Here is a 14,516-nt window from a genome sequence, read left to right as displayed (position 1 = left end):
CGTCTCAGACAATGGCAGGCAATTCGATAACAAGAAGGTTAGAGAACTGTGTGAAGATCTTGGCATAAAGAAGCACTTCTCTACACCTCACCACCCACAAGCCAATGGCCAGGTTGAAGCCGTAAACAAGACAATCAAACACATCCTGAAAAGGAGGCTTGATGTGTCCAAGGGAGCTTGGGCTGATGAGCTGCCCCAAGTACTTTGGGCAATCCGAACCACCACCAGGACCCCAATCGGGGAGACCCCTTTCCTCATGGCTTTTGGGACTGAGGCGATGAGCCCCGTGGAGGTCGGACTCCCATCTCCACGGCGTCTACACTTTAGTGAAGTGACCAACGACGAGCTCCGGAGGCTAGACCTCGATTTCATTGAGGAGAAGAGGGACGACTCCCAACTGAGGCTAGGCACCTACCAAAGGAAGATGACAAGGTACTTCAACTCCAAGGTCAAGAAGAGGTCTTTCCGAATCAACGATCTTGTGCTCAGGAGGGTCTTTCCATCTTCAAAAGAACCCGATTCTGGCTCCCTAGGACCGAACTGGGAAGGTCCATACAAGATCAGAGAAGAAATCCGACCTGGAACCTACTGGATTGAAGACATGGACGGCAAGGCACAACCCCGTCCATGGAACATTGAACACCTCAGGATCTTTTATCAGTGAATTGTATCATGCTGGAAGACTTTCCCAGCCTTTGTAATATTTCTATGGCTCAATAAAATGCGTTGGTTAAATCATCATACTACGTCGTAACCTCGGAGGAGAGGCTCGGGACCCACCGCTGGGCCACCTCGCTTGGACTCCGAGGCTCTTGCACATGCCTTCCTTTTGGCCTTGCTGAATGCCCAAGGAGAGAAGCCTCAACATGGCTGCACCATCCGCCATGTCTGGGATGCGTCGTAACCTCAGAGGAGAGGCTCGGGACCCACCGCTGGGACTCCGAGGCTCTAGCACATGCCTCCCTTTTGGCGTTGCTGAACGCCCAAGGGGAGAAGCCTCAACATGGCTGCACCATCCGCCATGTCTGGGATGCGTCGTAACCTCGGAGGAGAGGCTCGGGACCCACCGCTGGGCCACCTCGCTCGGACTCTGAGGCTCTAACACATGCCTCCCTTTTGGCCTTGCTGAACGCCCAAGGGGAGAAACCTCAACATGGCTGCACCATCCGCCATGTCTGGGATGCGTCATAACCTCGGAGGAGAGGCTCGGGACCCACCGCTGGGCCACCTCGCTTGGACTCCGAGTCTCTAGCACATGCCTCCCTTTTGGCCTTGCTGAACGCCCAAGGGGAGAAGCCTCAACATGGCTGCACCATCCGCCATGTCTGGGATGCGTCATAACCTCGGAGGAGAGGCTCGGGACCCACCGCTGGGCCACCTCGCTCGGACTCCGAGGCTCTAGCACATGCCTCCCTTTTGGCCTTGCTGAACGTCAAGGGGAGAAGCCACAACCTTCAAACCGAGGCTCCAACAGTTCATCTCCTTAAGTTATGTTCAATTTTCTTAAGTCCGAGGCTCCAACAGTTCATCTCCTCAAGTTATGTTTATTTGCCTAAGTTCGAGGCCCGCACGGTTCATCTCCTTAAGTTATGATCAGTTGCTTAAGTCCGAGGCCTATACAGTTGGCTGATTAAAGTCAGGGTACCAAGTTAAAGTTATTTAGTTCATGCTCTTACCAACTTTCAGTTCGTTTGTTTAAACGACGCACAAAAACTTGGATAAAGAACAACGATGAATGAAGATAAACATTATATTAATATTCAAAAGGGATTACAACGGAGGGCCTCTGGCCATTACACAAAATACTGAAAAGGAAAACCTAATCTAAGCCTGGCTGGATGAAGGAGGCGCCTCAGCACTTTGGGGTTCGGCATCCTGGGCATCAGTAGTTTCTCCTGCCTCAACATTTATGGCTTCGGCATCAGCTACCTCGTCACCCTGAACCTCCTCAGCTGGGGTCTGAGGAACCTCATCCACAAATTCGGACCTAAGTTGTGCCAGGTCCAAGTTTGGATAAAGTTCCTCTGCCCTCTCCAGCACTTCGGCATAGGCAAAGTTCCTCCAGTACGCGCTGAAGCTCTTATACTCCTCCGTAGTGTGGAAATTGGCGATGTAGGCCTTCACTGCCTCTTCCGCTGCAGTCCGGGCCTCTTCTCTGGCAGCCGAGGCGTCGTTCATGTACCACTTCGCCTGGCCTTCAAGAAACTGATTGGCATCACGAGCGCTAGCCAATTCGAGGTTCGCCTGCTCCAGAGCCTCAGCAGTCACCTTTTGGTGCTCATTGGAGGCCTCCACCTTCTTTGTCAGGGAGGCCACCTCGCACTGTGACTCATATACTTCCCTCTTTAGGGCCTCAATTTGGGTCAGGGCAGACTCGAGCTTCGCCGCTTCTTCGACCCTCTGCACTTTGGCTTCTTCGGCCGCGGCCTTAGCAGCTTTCACCTCCTCGGCAAGGGAAGCAGCCTTCCCCTCCGAGGCGTGAGTCCTTGTTTGGAATTCACTTAATGCCTCTCTGCATTCTAGCGCGAGGCCAAAGGTCCGGGCGCTTTGGCTCACCAGTGCCCTAGTGAGGTCGGTGGCATCACAAGACGAGGCGTGAAGCTGCCACCTCTCCATCCAGAACTTGTAAAAGCTCTCGGTGGCACCTCTTATCTCCTCAAGGAGAGCCTCCACTAAGGCTGGGGCCAGCTCATCCTCCCTCCCAGCTAGGAAGTTTGGAGACTTCCCCTTCTCTCGAACTGGCTTCTCCTTCGCCAACTCCTCTTCGGCGACTTCAGCAGCTCGCCTTGCAGCCTCTTTTCTGGCCTCTTCAGCCTCCACCTCTCTCACCATCTCCATTTTTATGGCCTTAGAGGCTGCAGCGAGAAGCTTCGGCTCCCCAGTTTGTTCAGCCCTATGGGACACTGTAGTCCCAAACTTGCCAGCTGAGCTGGAGATGTGCACCAGCTTCCTCTTCTTTGTCTCCTTAGAGACCTTCTCTTTGCCACGAGGCTCTTTAGGCTTCTCTGGCCTCTGAGTAGATGTCTCCTCTGAGGCCCTAGGAGTACAGTCCTTGGACAGGCGCTCAACCCTGCCTCGGACCTCCTTTGCCCCACTAGACCCAGGTTTCAGGGGCCTTGCCTTCGCAGTAGAAGTGGCCTTCAAGATGGAGGCCATGTCTGGAGCTGGGTACTCCCTCTTCTTGAATTTATCTGCACCATAGATTAGCATCAGCACAAGAAATATGCAAGTCAAACATCAAGTGTTGGAGCCCCATACCTCTGTACGCCATCAGCCCGAAGTCCAAGAAGTATCTGCTTCTGTCAATCAGGTGATCGAAGTGCCGAAGCCTCAGAGGCCTCTTGTAAATGTCCTCTATCACCTCGAATTCCTCCCTGCTGAGCTCGAACCTCGTACTACTATCTGCAAAGACGAACCTTCAACAGTTAGACGAGTAAATACTCTGATTTCAAAACACAAGCAGAGGTCGGGAGACTCACGAGCTTCGTAGTACTGGGTTGGCGCTGTGCATGACAGGGCTTTGTCACCCTCCACTGCCTGCCATTTACCTCGCACCCAGAACCAGGACTCCTTCCACCCCTTGATAGAGGAAGGAAGTCCCACCACAAAGGGTGCGTGAGCCCCCCAAGGCGTGAGGTAGTACCACCCCCTTGACTCCTTCCCAATTACCCGAGGCTGGAACAGGGTCATGAAGACATGAAGGGGCATGTCCTCCCCCAGTGACACTTCCTTCCACAGGAAGTATGAGCCGACAAGCTGGCTCCACCCATTCGGTAGAACCTGGGTCGGCGACAACATGAATTTCCTAAGCACCGCCCTAAAGAAGGGGTGCAAAGGAAGACGCATACCTGCTTTGAATAGGTATTCACTCACGGCGACGCATCCGGGCCTCGGATAGCAGGCCCGCTCGTTCGGTTCGGGGACTAACATTTCTATGTTATGAGGCACACTGTACCTCTCCCTAAGTTCCCCCAACCTCTTCCCCGTCATGTTTGAGGGCACTCTAGAAGCCCCCCACTCCTGTGTATAATCCACGTCCTCCTCGGCCATGGCATACCTATCTACCTCGGACATCCCCCCATGACCTACCCCAGGGTCTAAAGACGCTATTGTGACAAGCTCCCTACCCGAAGTGGACTCCATTGTTTGAGGACAAAGAATAACAACGATTTTTTATGCAAACAATACCTAAAAGAGTTCAACATAGATGGAGACCGGTCGGAATCTAATCGCAGACAAACTCGACGCCGGAAAACGGGAAATTTGAGAGAATTTGAGAATGCAAAGTGTTCAAAATTTCAGGAAAATGGGATTTTCTCGCCTTTTATAAAGGTTCAAGACGAACCCCACCCGTCAGATCAAATCTCAGTCAATCCGAGCCCTCCATTTCAGATCCAATCCGAGGCGTTGAATTCAAACAGTTTTTTAAATCCTATGCTTCCTATCTATGCGTACCTCACACGCACCTCTCCAGCGCGTCTGCTTCTAGAAACGCCAGTTGCCCTCATAATTGCATTTTTAATTCGTCGGCGCCAACACCTTGGAAGTCGTAACGGTTCAGCTACCTCTCCTCGAAAACAAGCACAAAACATCAAAATCATTAGCACAGAGACCAAAGCATAATAAATATCATTGGACCTCGGCTTCTTCACATGCCATTCAGCAACCAAGCCCCGCAGGTTCGGTTCCCCAACCACCTCGGCTTCTTCACATGCCATTCAGCAACCAAGCCCCGCAGGTTCGGTTCCCCAACCACCTCGGCTTCTTCACATACCATTCGGCATTCAAGCCCCGTAGGTTCGGTTCCCCAATCACCTCGGTTCTGGACACCTACCTACAGCAACAATCCTCTAACTCCAACCATGATATAAATATCTATACTTGGACTTGTGGGACTTATTTGGGGGTTCAAAAAATTCAAAAATTCTTTCAACTTTTACTCCGTTGAAGTCCACGCATTACATTAATGATCAAACTTGGACTTGGGGGACTATTGTTGCATGTTGTCACACTTGTCCTATCCCCCTGGGCCAGTAGGCCACTCATCCTGATCCACGCGGCATTCCTGCCGAGGTGGCCCACATTGCCGAGGTGGGTTACACCCGAACTGCTTCTAACCGAGGCCCATGTCCCGAGGCGTGGAAGGTTCTGTTGTAGCTGAGGTCCTCGAATGGATGAAGCCCCCAAGTTGATGCGCGAGCCTCAACCACAAGGAAACATCCTCCATGGTCACTTCTCCCAAGGGATCCCCTGCATAGATCTTATTCGAATGACTGATGGAATGTTTGTCATAAGCATAAAGGTCAAGTTTTGTCACTAGCACGGAGGTCCTGCACAAACAATAAATGCGCCGTAAGCTAGCAAGTCAAATCCCATACCTATGAACAGACATTTAAACTATGGAGATGAGGCCACGTGCCACTTCATCCAAGGGTCCCCATTCCATATGTATCACTATAAATACCCCCATTGTATAGTGTCAAAGGGCTAATGCGAGAATCGATACTAAAGACTACATTTACTCAACTCTCTCTCATCTTACCTGCAATACACAAATCGAGTTTATACACTTTTACTTATACATGTACGAGCACCGGTTGGTAATTATTTTACAATCGGATCACGAATAACTCGTCGGATTCCGAACGTCACCGTCCCGCGTCGTTGGGCTACTCCCACGCCCATTTGAACCGCTTATTGTAGATCGTCCACGTGTCTTAGCGTGTTGGACATTCGCCCACGCAAGCGCGGGTGGAACCGGCATCTGTTGGCGCACTTTTTGGGGTCAACAATAGGCATAAAGTAAAAATCGCATAACAATGAGTAACTGAAACTGAGGATTCAGAACACAGGAGCCTCGAAGTTCTACTAAACCTAAATTCAAGAAACTCCTGCAATCCCTACTAAAGAAAATTCTTGAATCTTTATTGCTGCTTTCTATAAAAATTAAACAAAAAAAGGACTATAATTATTCACCTAAAAATATTTAAAAAGGAAAAATTACAGCCGAGGTACCAAACATTTCGTTTATTAGCAGACTTTGCCCAAACATTTCATTTGTGCCATTGGAGGTACCAAACCTTTCGAAAATCCCCACCCGAAGTCCAAATGGATGGAAAGACCGTTAGTTGACCAATAAAATTAAACATTGACCAATTTTTGACCAATTGAAAAGGGTAAAAAGGTAAAAGTTACTTAACCCTATAATAAAACAATTAAAATAAATAACTAAAACATAAAAAAAAATACTATTCATCTCCTTCTTCACCCACCCCACCCCCACCCCCCCGCCACCCCCCCCCCAACCCATCCAAAACCAAAAACAGAAATTAAACAGCCGTCTTCTTCTTCAACCTTCCCACCCTATCGCACCCCACCCCACCATCAACCCAAACCCAAAACAGCCGCCTGAGCCACTACCCAAAACCACCATCATTCTTTGGCCACACCACTACACAAACCACTGCCCAAACCCAAAACAACTGCCTGAGCCACTACCCAAAACCTGGAATCATTCAAGCACAGTTCACTGGACTTGGCATTTTGCTCAATGGTGAATTGAGTAACACTTGAGAATTCTTTAAGCACTGATTCCAGAGTGTTCCCATTAGGAAGATAAATGTATTCATCAACATCGAAAAAGAAAGTCCAATTTGCATAAAAATGTTGGCGGTGGAGGCAGCCATTCACTATCAAAAACTGGTTGTAATAGTACCCATCGTACTCGGCTTGAGCTCTTATGTCCTGTAAAGTCACCCGACCAACTCTTATCCATGGCTCCAGCGCCGTCCTCACCTCGACCGACACTTTTCCAGCATCGTGGAACATGAAATGCGAGCTGGGCCCGAAGAACCAAGCGTGATAGGCCATCCATTCCCTTACTCTAGCAGCATTCAAGTTCAAGTACAAAGAAGACCCGCAGTATAAATACTCGTATTTATAGGGTGGGCTGTACTGGGACTTGTCGTACGACCCCGGTGCCGAAGTGAGAAATGTTGGTTATGATTTGGCTATATGTAAAACTATACGTGGGGAAGTGAATGAAAGGTTTAGGCAAAGTCTGCTAATAAACGAAATGTTTGGTACCTCGGTTGCAATTTTCCCATTAAAAAAGGAAAACGAGGATGAAAATGCATATATTGTATATGCTAGTGGGATGTATTTATATGATTATTAAAATTGTTTTTTGTTTGATATAAAAAAGAAAGAAAAAAAAAGAGAGAGATAATTCTGGAGCAAGAGAGAGATGTCGTAGCTGAAGCTAGGGATGTCAGCTCGGCTGCTTGACTCGTCAAAATAGGGTTTGTGGGCGGCTCGGGCTTGTAAAATCACGAGCCGAGCCCGCTCGGTTCGCCTTAACCCACGAGCAGCTCGTTATAATTAAGTGACCGTTTTGGTCACTTTTTCAGTGACTCAATGACCAAACGGTCACTGAATTTTTTTCCCTTCTACTATAAATACACCTCAACTCCCCATTACTCAATCACTACTTCAACTCTCTCAAGTCTCAACTATCTCCATTCTCTTATCGAGTTTTTACTCTCTTGTGCTGCCAAATATATAATATCAATTCAATTTTTATTGTTTATTAGTTACAATTTCAATTCATCCAATTCTCAATTCTCACAATCTCACTACATTTATATTTTTCTAGTTATTATCATAAGCAATCAAACAAATGGACCAACGCTCATTTATTGAGAGCTTATTCGATACGAGATGTGGGCCACATCATGGCGAATCGTCTAGGACGCCACAAAGTGAATTTCCAAATGAATTTGCCGGTCTAAATAACATGCCTATACCTGAAGATGTTCACATTCATGGTCAGGGAAGACACAATCCAATTGATTTGAATGATATTAAAGTTCCCGAAGTGAACAAGAGGACGAAGATGTCGAATTAAACATCCTAAATGTAAGGAGAAAGTGAAAGGGCAAAAAATAAACAAAATGTTGGAATCACTTTAAGTTGATTTCAACGGATAGCCTTGCAATATGTAAATACTGCCAACAAAAATTGGTATGGCAAAAAGGAATTGGTACCACCGATCTTAACCACCACTACAAAGCATATGCGGCCAAATATGGACTTCTTCCAACTGGTCAAAAACAATTGCAATTTGATAGTCCAGCGTCGGTTCTACAACTTCACCCCTATCCACGTGGGTGTATTCGGAGAATAGTACTCGAACCGGAATGGTGAAATTTGTTGTCGCCACTGAATTGCCTCTGGTTATTGTAGACAACCAACACTTCGTCTCGTTCGTGAAAGAATATCTGCAATCAAGGTACGTTGGAGTAAGTCGAAACACTCTTCGTGTCAATACAATATAATATTTCAATAATTCAAAACAACAATTAATTATGGATTTGCAACAATATGGAGGTATTATATATTTAACTTATGATATATGGGAAGGGATTAATAAAAGAGTATATATAGCAGCAACAGCACACTATATAGACCCACTTTGGTGCATACATAAGAAAATTATTGTTTTTAGAATTATTGAGTTTCCTCACAATGCTAATAATATATATAATGTTATTATCAGTATTGTTAGAGAATATAATTGCAAGACTAAAATTCGATCTTTTACTTTTGATAATGCTAATGTTAATAAGGTAGTCGTCGATAAATTGTACATGACACTTCAATCTGATTTTGGTGGGTATTTGTTTCATATTCGTTGTGTGTGTCATATTTTGAATTTAATTGTGCAAGATGATTTAAAACATATAAAGAATGTATATATTACGATCTCTCCTAGTAGAAAATAAGCATTTGAATATTTTTGTGCCGAACTAGGGGTGACGACTGCTAAAACATTTGTTAGCGACGAAGCTATAGATGGAACTCTACTTACTTGCTATTAAAGTCATGTGAAGGTTTCGAAAATTTAACAACTGACTTTTATAACAATAGACACGTTAGAAGTGATGACGATGGTATGTTAAATGAATCCAATTGGATTTTAGCTTTAAAAGTTAAACAATTTTTAACATCTTCTTATGAGATCACAAAAATTTTATTCAGTGTTTATTATCACACAAACTGTATGATGCTTGAACGCTTTTATATAATTGTAAGAACATTCTATAAATATAAAAATAATCCTACTTTTAGTGAAATTATGATTGCTATGGAATTAAAGTTTAGAAAATATTGGGAAGAACTGTCTATGTTATTTCCTTTAGCATGCGCAATGGACCCCTATATAATATTTTGGGAACTAAATACTTAATTGATAAAATCAATAAAATTTTAATACTTGATATACCTATCACCTATAAGAATTTAGAGCAAATATTATGTGGAATATATTATTTATATGCGGAATGAATGGATGCGAATGTTAGTCGGGTACCTTCTGCACCTACTCCTTCGGCTGAAATTAAAGAAGATGATGTCGAAATAATGAATTTATTTCAAGCCATCAGTACATTTAGATATAATGCAACTGCAATGTGTTCATTTAGTGCCATGTCGTCTACATTTGCATCTCATCAAACATCGGCCGAAACTCAAAATGCGATATCTGTCGAATTAATAAATTACTTCAATCATAATATGCCAACAAACATACCAATTAAAAAAAAAAATTAGAAGAGGTAATTGGATTCTGGAGAAGATATGAAAGACGTTGGCCAATTGTTTCTACAATTGCAAAAGATTTGCTGACACCTCCGGTTAGCACTGTTGCTTCAGAGTCTGCTTTTAGTGCAGGTAAAAGGGTTTTGACCGATGTCAGGAGCCAACTGAAAGAAGATATTTTGGAACCATTAATGTGCGTGAAGTATTGGCAGGACGCTCATTTCGACTACAAGATAAATAAGCTGAAATTACATGTCGTCAGGTAAGTGATATTTGATTTAATTACATTAATCGTAATTTTTTTATTTTTTAATCGTTAAATTTAATTTTCTTTACAAAATTGTACACATTACAACAAGCTGTTTGTGTACAATTTTTAATTCCGCCTACTTAAAATTGATGTAGTCGATCTCAAGTCCAGATAAAGGAGGAGTGTTTACATTTTATATACTTTAAAAAGAAATCAAACAAAAAAATATTTTTTGTAAATGTATTTCAAAAAATAATTTATCTTCATTATATAAATATTTTATACTTTATTAAAAATATTATAATATGATATAAGTAAAAAAAAACAAAAAAGTGTCTTTATTAAATTATTTCTATTTTTTTAACACTTTTTTTAAAAGTATTTTCATTACATTATTTGTGTTTTTCCAAAAAAAAAAAAAAAAGATGAGCCCACGAGCCAGAGCTTGACCAAAATCAACGAGCCAAGCCTAAGCTCGGCTCGCCACGAGCGCGACCGAGCTCGTGAGGTTAAGGGCCGAGCCGTGCCACCACTAGCTGAAGCTACCAGGTGCATGGACACGTGGTAGCTTTTGGGTGCTTCGTATCCAAGGCACAATTTATCGCTCCTTGAGTATATTCCACTCCCACTATGTAAAGGGGCCATGCTACACGAATATAGGGGTTAACACAATAGTTGACTTAGCACACATATGACGAGGTCGGCATTATTTTATTCGCGCAGGATCCACGCCTCGATTGTGAGGGTGGTGTTATCCTTTGTGTCAAACATTATGTTCGTTTGACATTTTCCCTATGTAAGAGCGTGAAAGTTTTTCACTCTTTGTTTATTTTTTCTTTACCTTTTGAGGAATATTTTTGAGATTGATTTTAGCTTTTGTCCGGTCTCCATTAGTTGTAAAATTCATTTTTCTGTCTTATTTTCAATCATATTTTTTAATAAAATAATATTATATACAAATTTAAATTTTTTCCTCATTTTCTTAAACACACATTCTCTATTAAAATGCTATTTCAAAATGCATTTGAGACTAAAAAAATGAGGCTCAAACATGCTCTAATTGTCACTATGCCCTTGTTTGATGGTTATTATTGTGTAAAAATTATGTTTTGAATAATATTTTTAGAAAAAATTATGATTAAAAAGTGAAAAAAAAAAATTGAATTAAAAAGTGGATAAATAGAACAACTCTACTACCAATGTTTTTTTTTTTTTTTTTAATTATAATTCATCTCAACCAAGTTGAAAAGCCCTTTTCTTAAGAAACATTTTAATCTGTTTTAATTTGAAGATGCAATGATAGACAAGGAATTGTTCTTCTCCTTCTTCTTCATTTTTTTTTTTTTTTTTTATCAAGATTACTCTTTCTATATGATCGTGTTGGTACTTTAATATTTAGTTATAAATGTTTGCAATCTCTTTTCTTAAACTTATATGATTCTCTCAAGAGTATACTGTTTAAGAAACCAAACAAATCCCTACGCAAATCATATATTAATAATTTTTTTTCTTTTTTGCTTATAAGATCATAAATTTGGTTGTCTGTGTTTCGGTTGATAACTTTAAGTTTGTTTCCTTTTGTAATATAAAAATATTTGGATTGATATTAAAACTTATTTTGAAATATTTTGTATATTTTCATGTCAAACCAATAATTAAAAAAGCATAAAAATTAAGGTACTGGTTGGTTTGCATTTTCATTTTCAAAACGATTTTTAGTTTTCCCTGAAAACGGCCCGTTTTCTGCATTTTGAGCGCTTTCGACATTTATAACTGAAAACGCTGAAAACGATAAAAAGTCTTTTTGCGTTTTTAATTATAAATTTTAACTCGTTTTCGAAAATGACGGACCAAACGCATTTTCCGCGTTTTCGAAAATGGAAAATGAGTCGAAAACGGCAAACCAACCACGGCCTAAGATTCCATTTTTCATATCACGAAAGAATTATAACTCAAATAATGTTTTTTTTTTTTTAAATTTCCATTGAAGAGGATATTTTATGATTAGGATTTTATGATTTTAGATAAAAATGGTATTTTATTATTATTAAAATTTTAGTTAAACACAAACCCTAAAAGAGTATAAAAATGTTTAAAAGAATTTATTAAAATAAATATTAGTGGATGAAGTTAGAACTATATATTTTTATTTAATTAAATATATGTCTATTTAGGCAAATTTACATAAGGAATGCTTTTTAATTGACCAAAAAATTAGGACGAAGACCGATTTATAGAAGAGCACATTGTCTTTCCATATTATCTTATTTAATAAATAGTAAAAGAGATAAATAATAAATCGAAAATAATAAAAAAAATAATTAAAAATAAAAATACATTAGAGTGAAGATCGATTTAAAAAAGGGCATGATTGTCTTTCTTTATTATCACATTTAAATAGTAAAAACTAAAAAGAGATAAATAAGAAACAGAAAAAATAAGAAAAGAATTAAAAATAGAAAAACAAAAATATATATCCCAAAGAAGGGTAAAATTTTTATTTACTCCAATTAGTGTCGTTTCCGTGAAATCTCACGTTAATAATTTTGTAAAGTTATATGCCTGATTCTGGATCCAAAGATATACTTTTTGGCCTACTCAGCCCAATTATATTATATCTATAAAATGGCATTCAACGTCATTTTCCTGGGGCTGGGGTTTCGCATTTCACCGATAGACTGAGAGGAGCGGCTGGCCATGGGAAGAAGTAAGGGTCCGTTTGATTCCAAATGTGGAATTTGGGTGGAAAGAAAACGAATTTTAGATAATTGAATTGATGAGAAATTCTTTTCTTGGGAGTTGTAAATTATTGTGTTTGATTGGTATAATTTTTCATGTGGAAAATGTTTAAATTAAAGTGTTTTTTAGTGTCCGTTTGACTTTGTTTGACATGAAAATTGTTAATTAAAGGGATATAATTTACAGGTATTAGGAATGAAAAATTGTTTCCATTGCCAAAATAAATAAAAAAACAATTTTCTTTTTTAAGAAAATCATCTATCTTAGGTGTTCGTTTGACTTTGTTTTACATGAAAATTGTCAATTAAAGGGAAATATTTTTTTTTTATAATAAATCTTAGAATTTGTTTCAACTAGTGCTACAGTAAACTGGGAAAACCTTGAAAACAAAGAAAACTTCAATTCCCAAGAAAAAGTTAGAAAATGTAATTCCATGGAAAAAATGGTATCAAACACCCTTAAAACTCAAAGTTGGAATTGATTTTCCACTTTCCCTAGAAAATTTTGGCCTATCAAACGGTGCCTAAGTTCTTCTTATTTCATCCAGTGGCGAATCCAGGGTTTTAATTGAGCATGGAGGGCGGTTGACTGTCGACGGTTATAATAATAACCAATGTTGTGAGTTGAAATTACTTAGCCCCCGTTTGGCCCCATTATTTGGATTTACAATGGGAGAATAATGTTTTTTTGTTGAAAAATTGATGGTTGTAAAAGAATGAAAAATTTTCAATTTACGTGTAATATTATTTTATTGAAGATTGTGAGGTTGAAAATAGGAAAGGGAAAACTTTAAATTAAATTGATAAGTTTTAAAAGGGGCCAAACAAGGGTTTATACTGTAGTTCGAATTGTAAGTGCGGGTGTACGTTATCTATTAGTGTAATAATGTTTATCAAGTAAAAATTTGAAGTTTGAAAAATGGGCCAATTATTTACTTTATTGGTTCGATTTACTAATAATTTCAGTTTAATAGAAAATGTGACTATTTTAATAATCTCGAATTTTATTTAAAAATTTTATTTTCTGAAAATGGCAAGTGTATACCTTTATTTGATAAAAGAATATATAGATTTTGTTGCTTGTATTGTCAACAATCACCAATTGCCATAGTGGTCAAATCGTGCATGATTCCAATAGAGATCATAGGTTCAAATATTCCATCTGCACCGATTTTAAGCCTATTTGCTCCAAAATGGTGAAAATTTTAAGCTAAAATCATTTCAAAAGGGGATTGCAACAGTTGAGAGTTGAACCCAAGACCTCCTTTCATTTCTACGGTGCTCTAACCGGCTGAACAATAAGGGCTTGGTGTGAATAAAAGGAAATCACAGAAATATATCTAAAAAAATGAATACTTTGACAGCCAAAAAAATTGAGTTCCGGCAAATCCAGCACGAGCGATCGCTAGGGCTCACCAGGTGCTAGATTCGTTGTTGACAAAACTTCTGTCCCTCCATCCCCGTAGGGGCAAAGAACCCATCGCTGTCTCGACTGTGCTACCAAAAGCTTTGGGGAAGTCGAAGTTCTTGTTTGGACAATTCAAAAGTTGGAGAAGGTTTTTTACTAATAATTCCTTTTGGTTATTGCATTTTCTTTCTAGATTTTTCCTATTTTCTAGTATTTTATGTTTCACAGACTTGTAACATGAAACCTATTAGTTCGAAAGCGCCATGGTGCGATCCCCCGGGAATTGAGACAATAAAAGATCGAAGTCGCTGTATTTATTTCACTCAAGATTGGGTCTCTCTACCACTTTACCATATTCCGAATTCGATGATTTTAGTCGCAGACTCATTCTTCAATAGGCACGCGGTCTACCACAGTATTTTCATCGCATACAAATATATGTCAAATCATAAATTCAAAAATAATATTATCAGATAGCTATATTGGTGGGCTTAGTTGAATTGTATACACTGGCAATTCTTTC

This window comes from Olea europaea, unplaced genomic scaffold (genome assembly GCF_002742605.1).
Source record: "Olea europaea var. sylvestris unplaced genomic scaffold, O_europaea_v1 scaffold452, whole genome shotgun sequence".
In the NCBI taxonomy this organism is placed as follows: Eukaryota; Viridiplantae; Streptophyta; class Magnoliopsida; order Lamiales; family Oleaceae; genus Olea; species Olea europaea.
The sequence above is the reverse complement of the archived record's forward strand: the minus strand, read 5'-3'. Positions refer to the sequence as shown.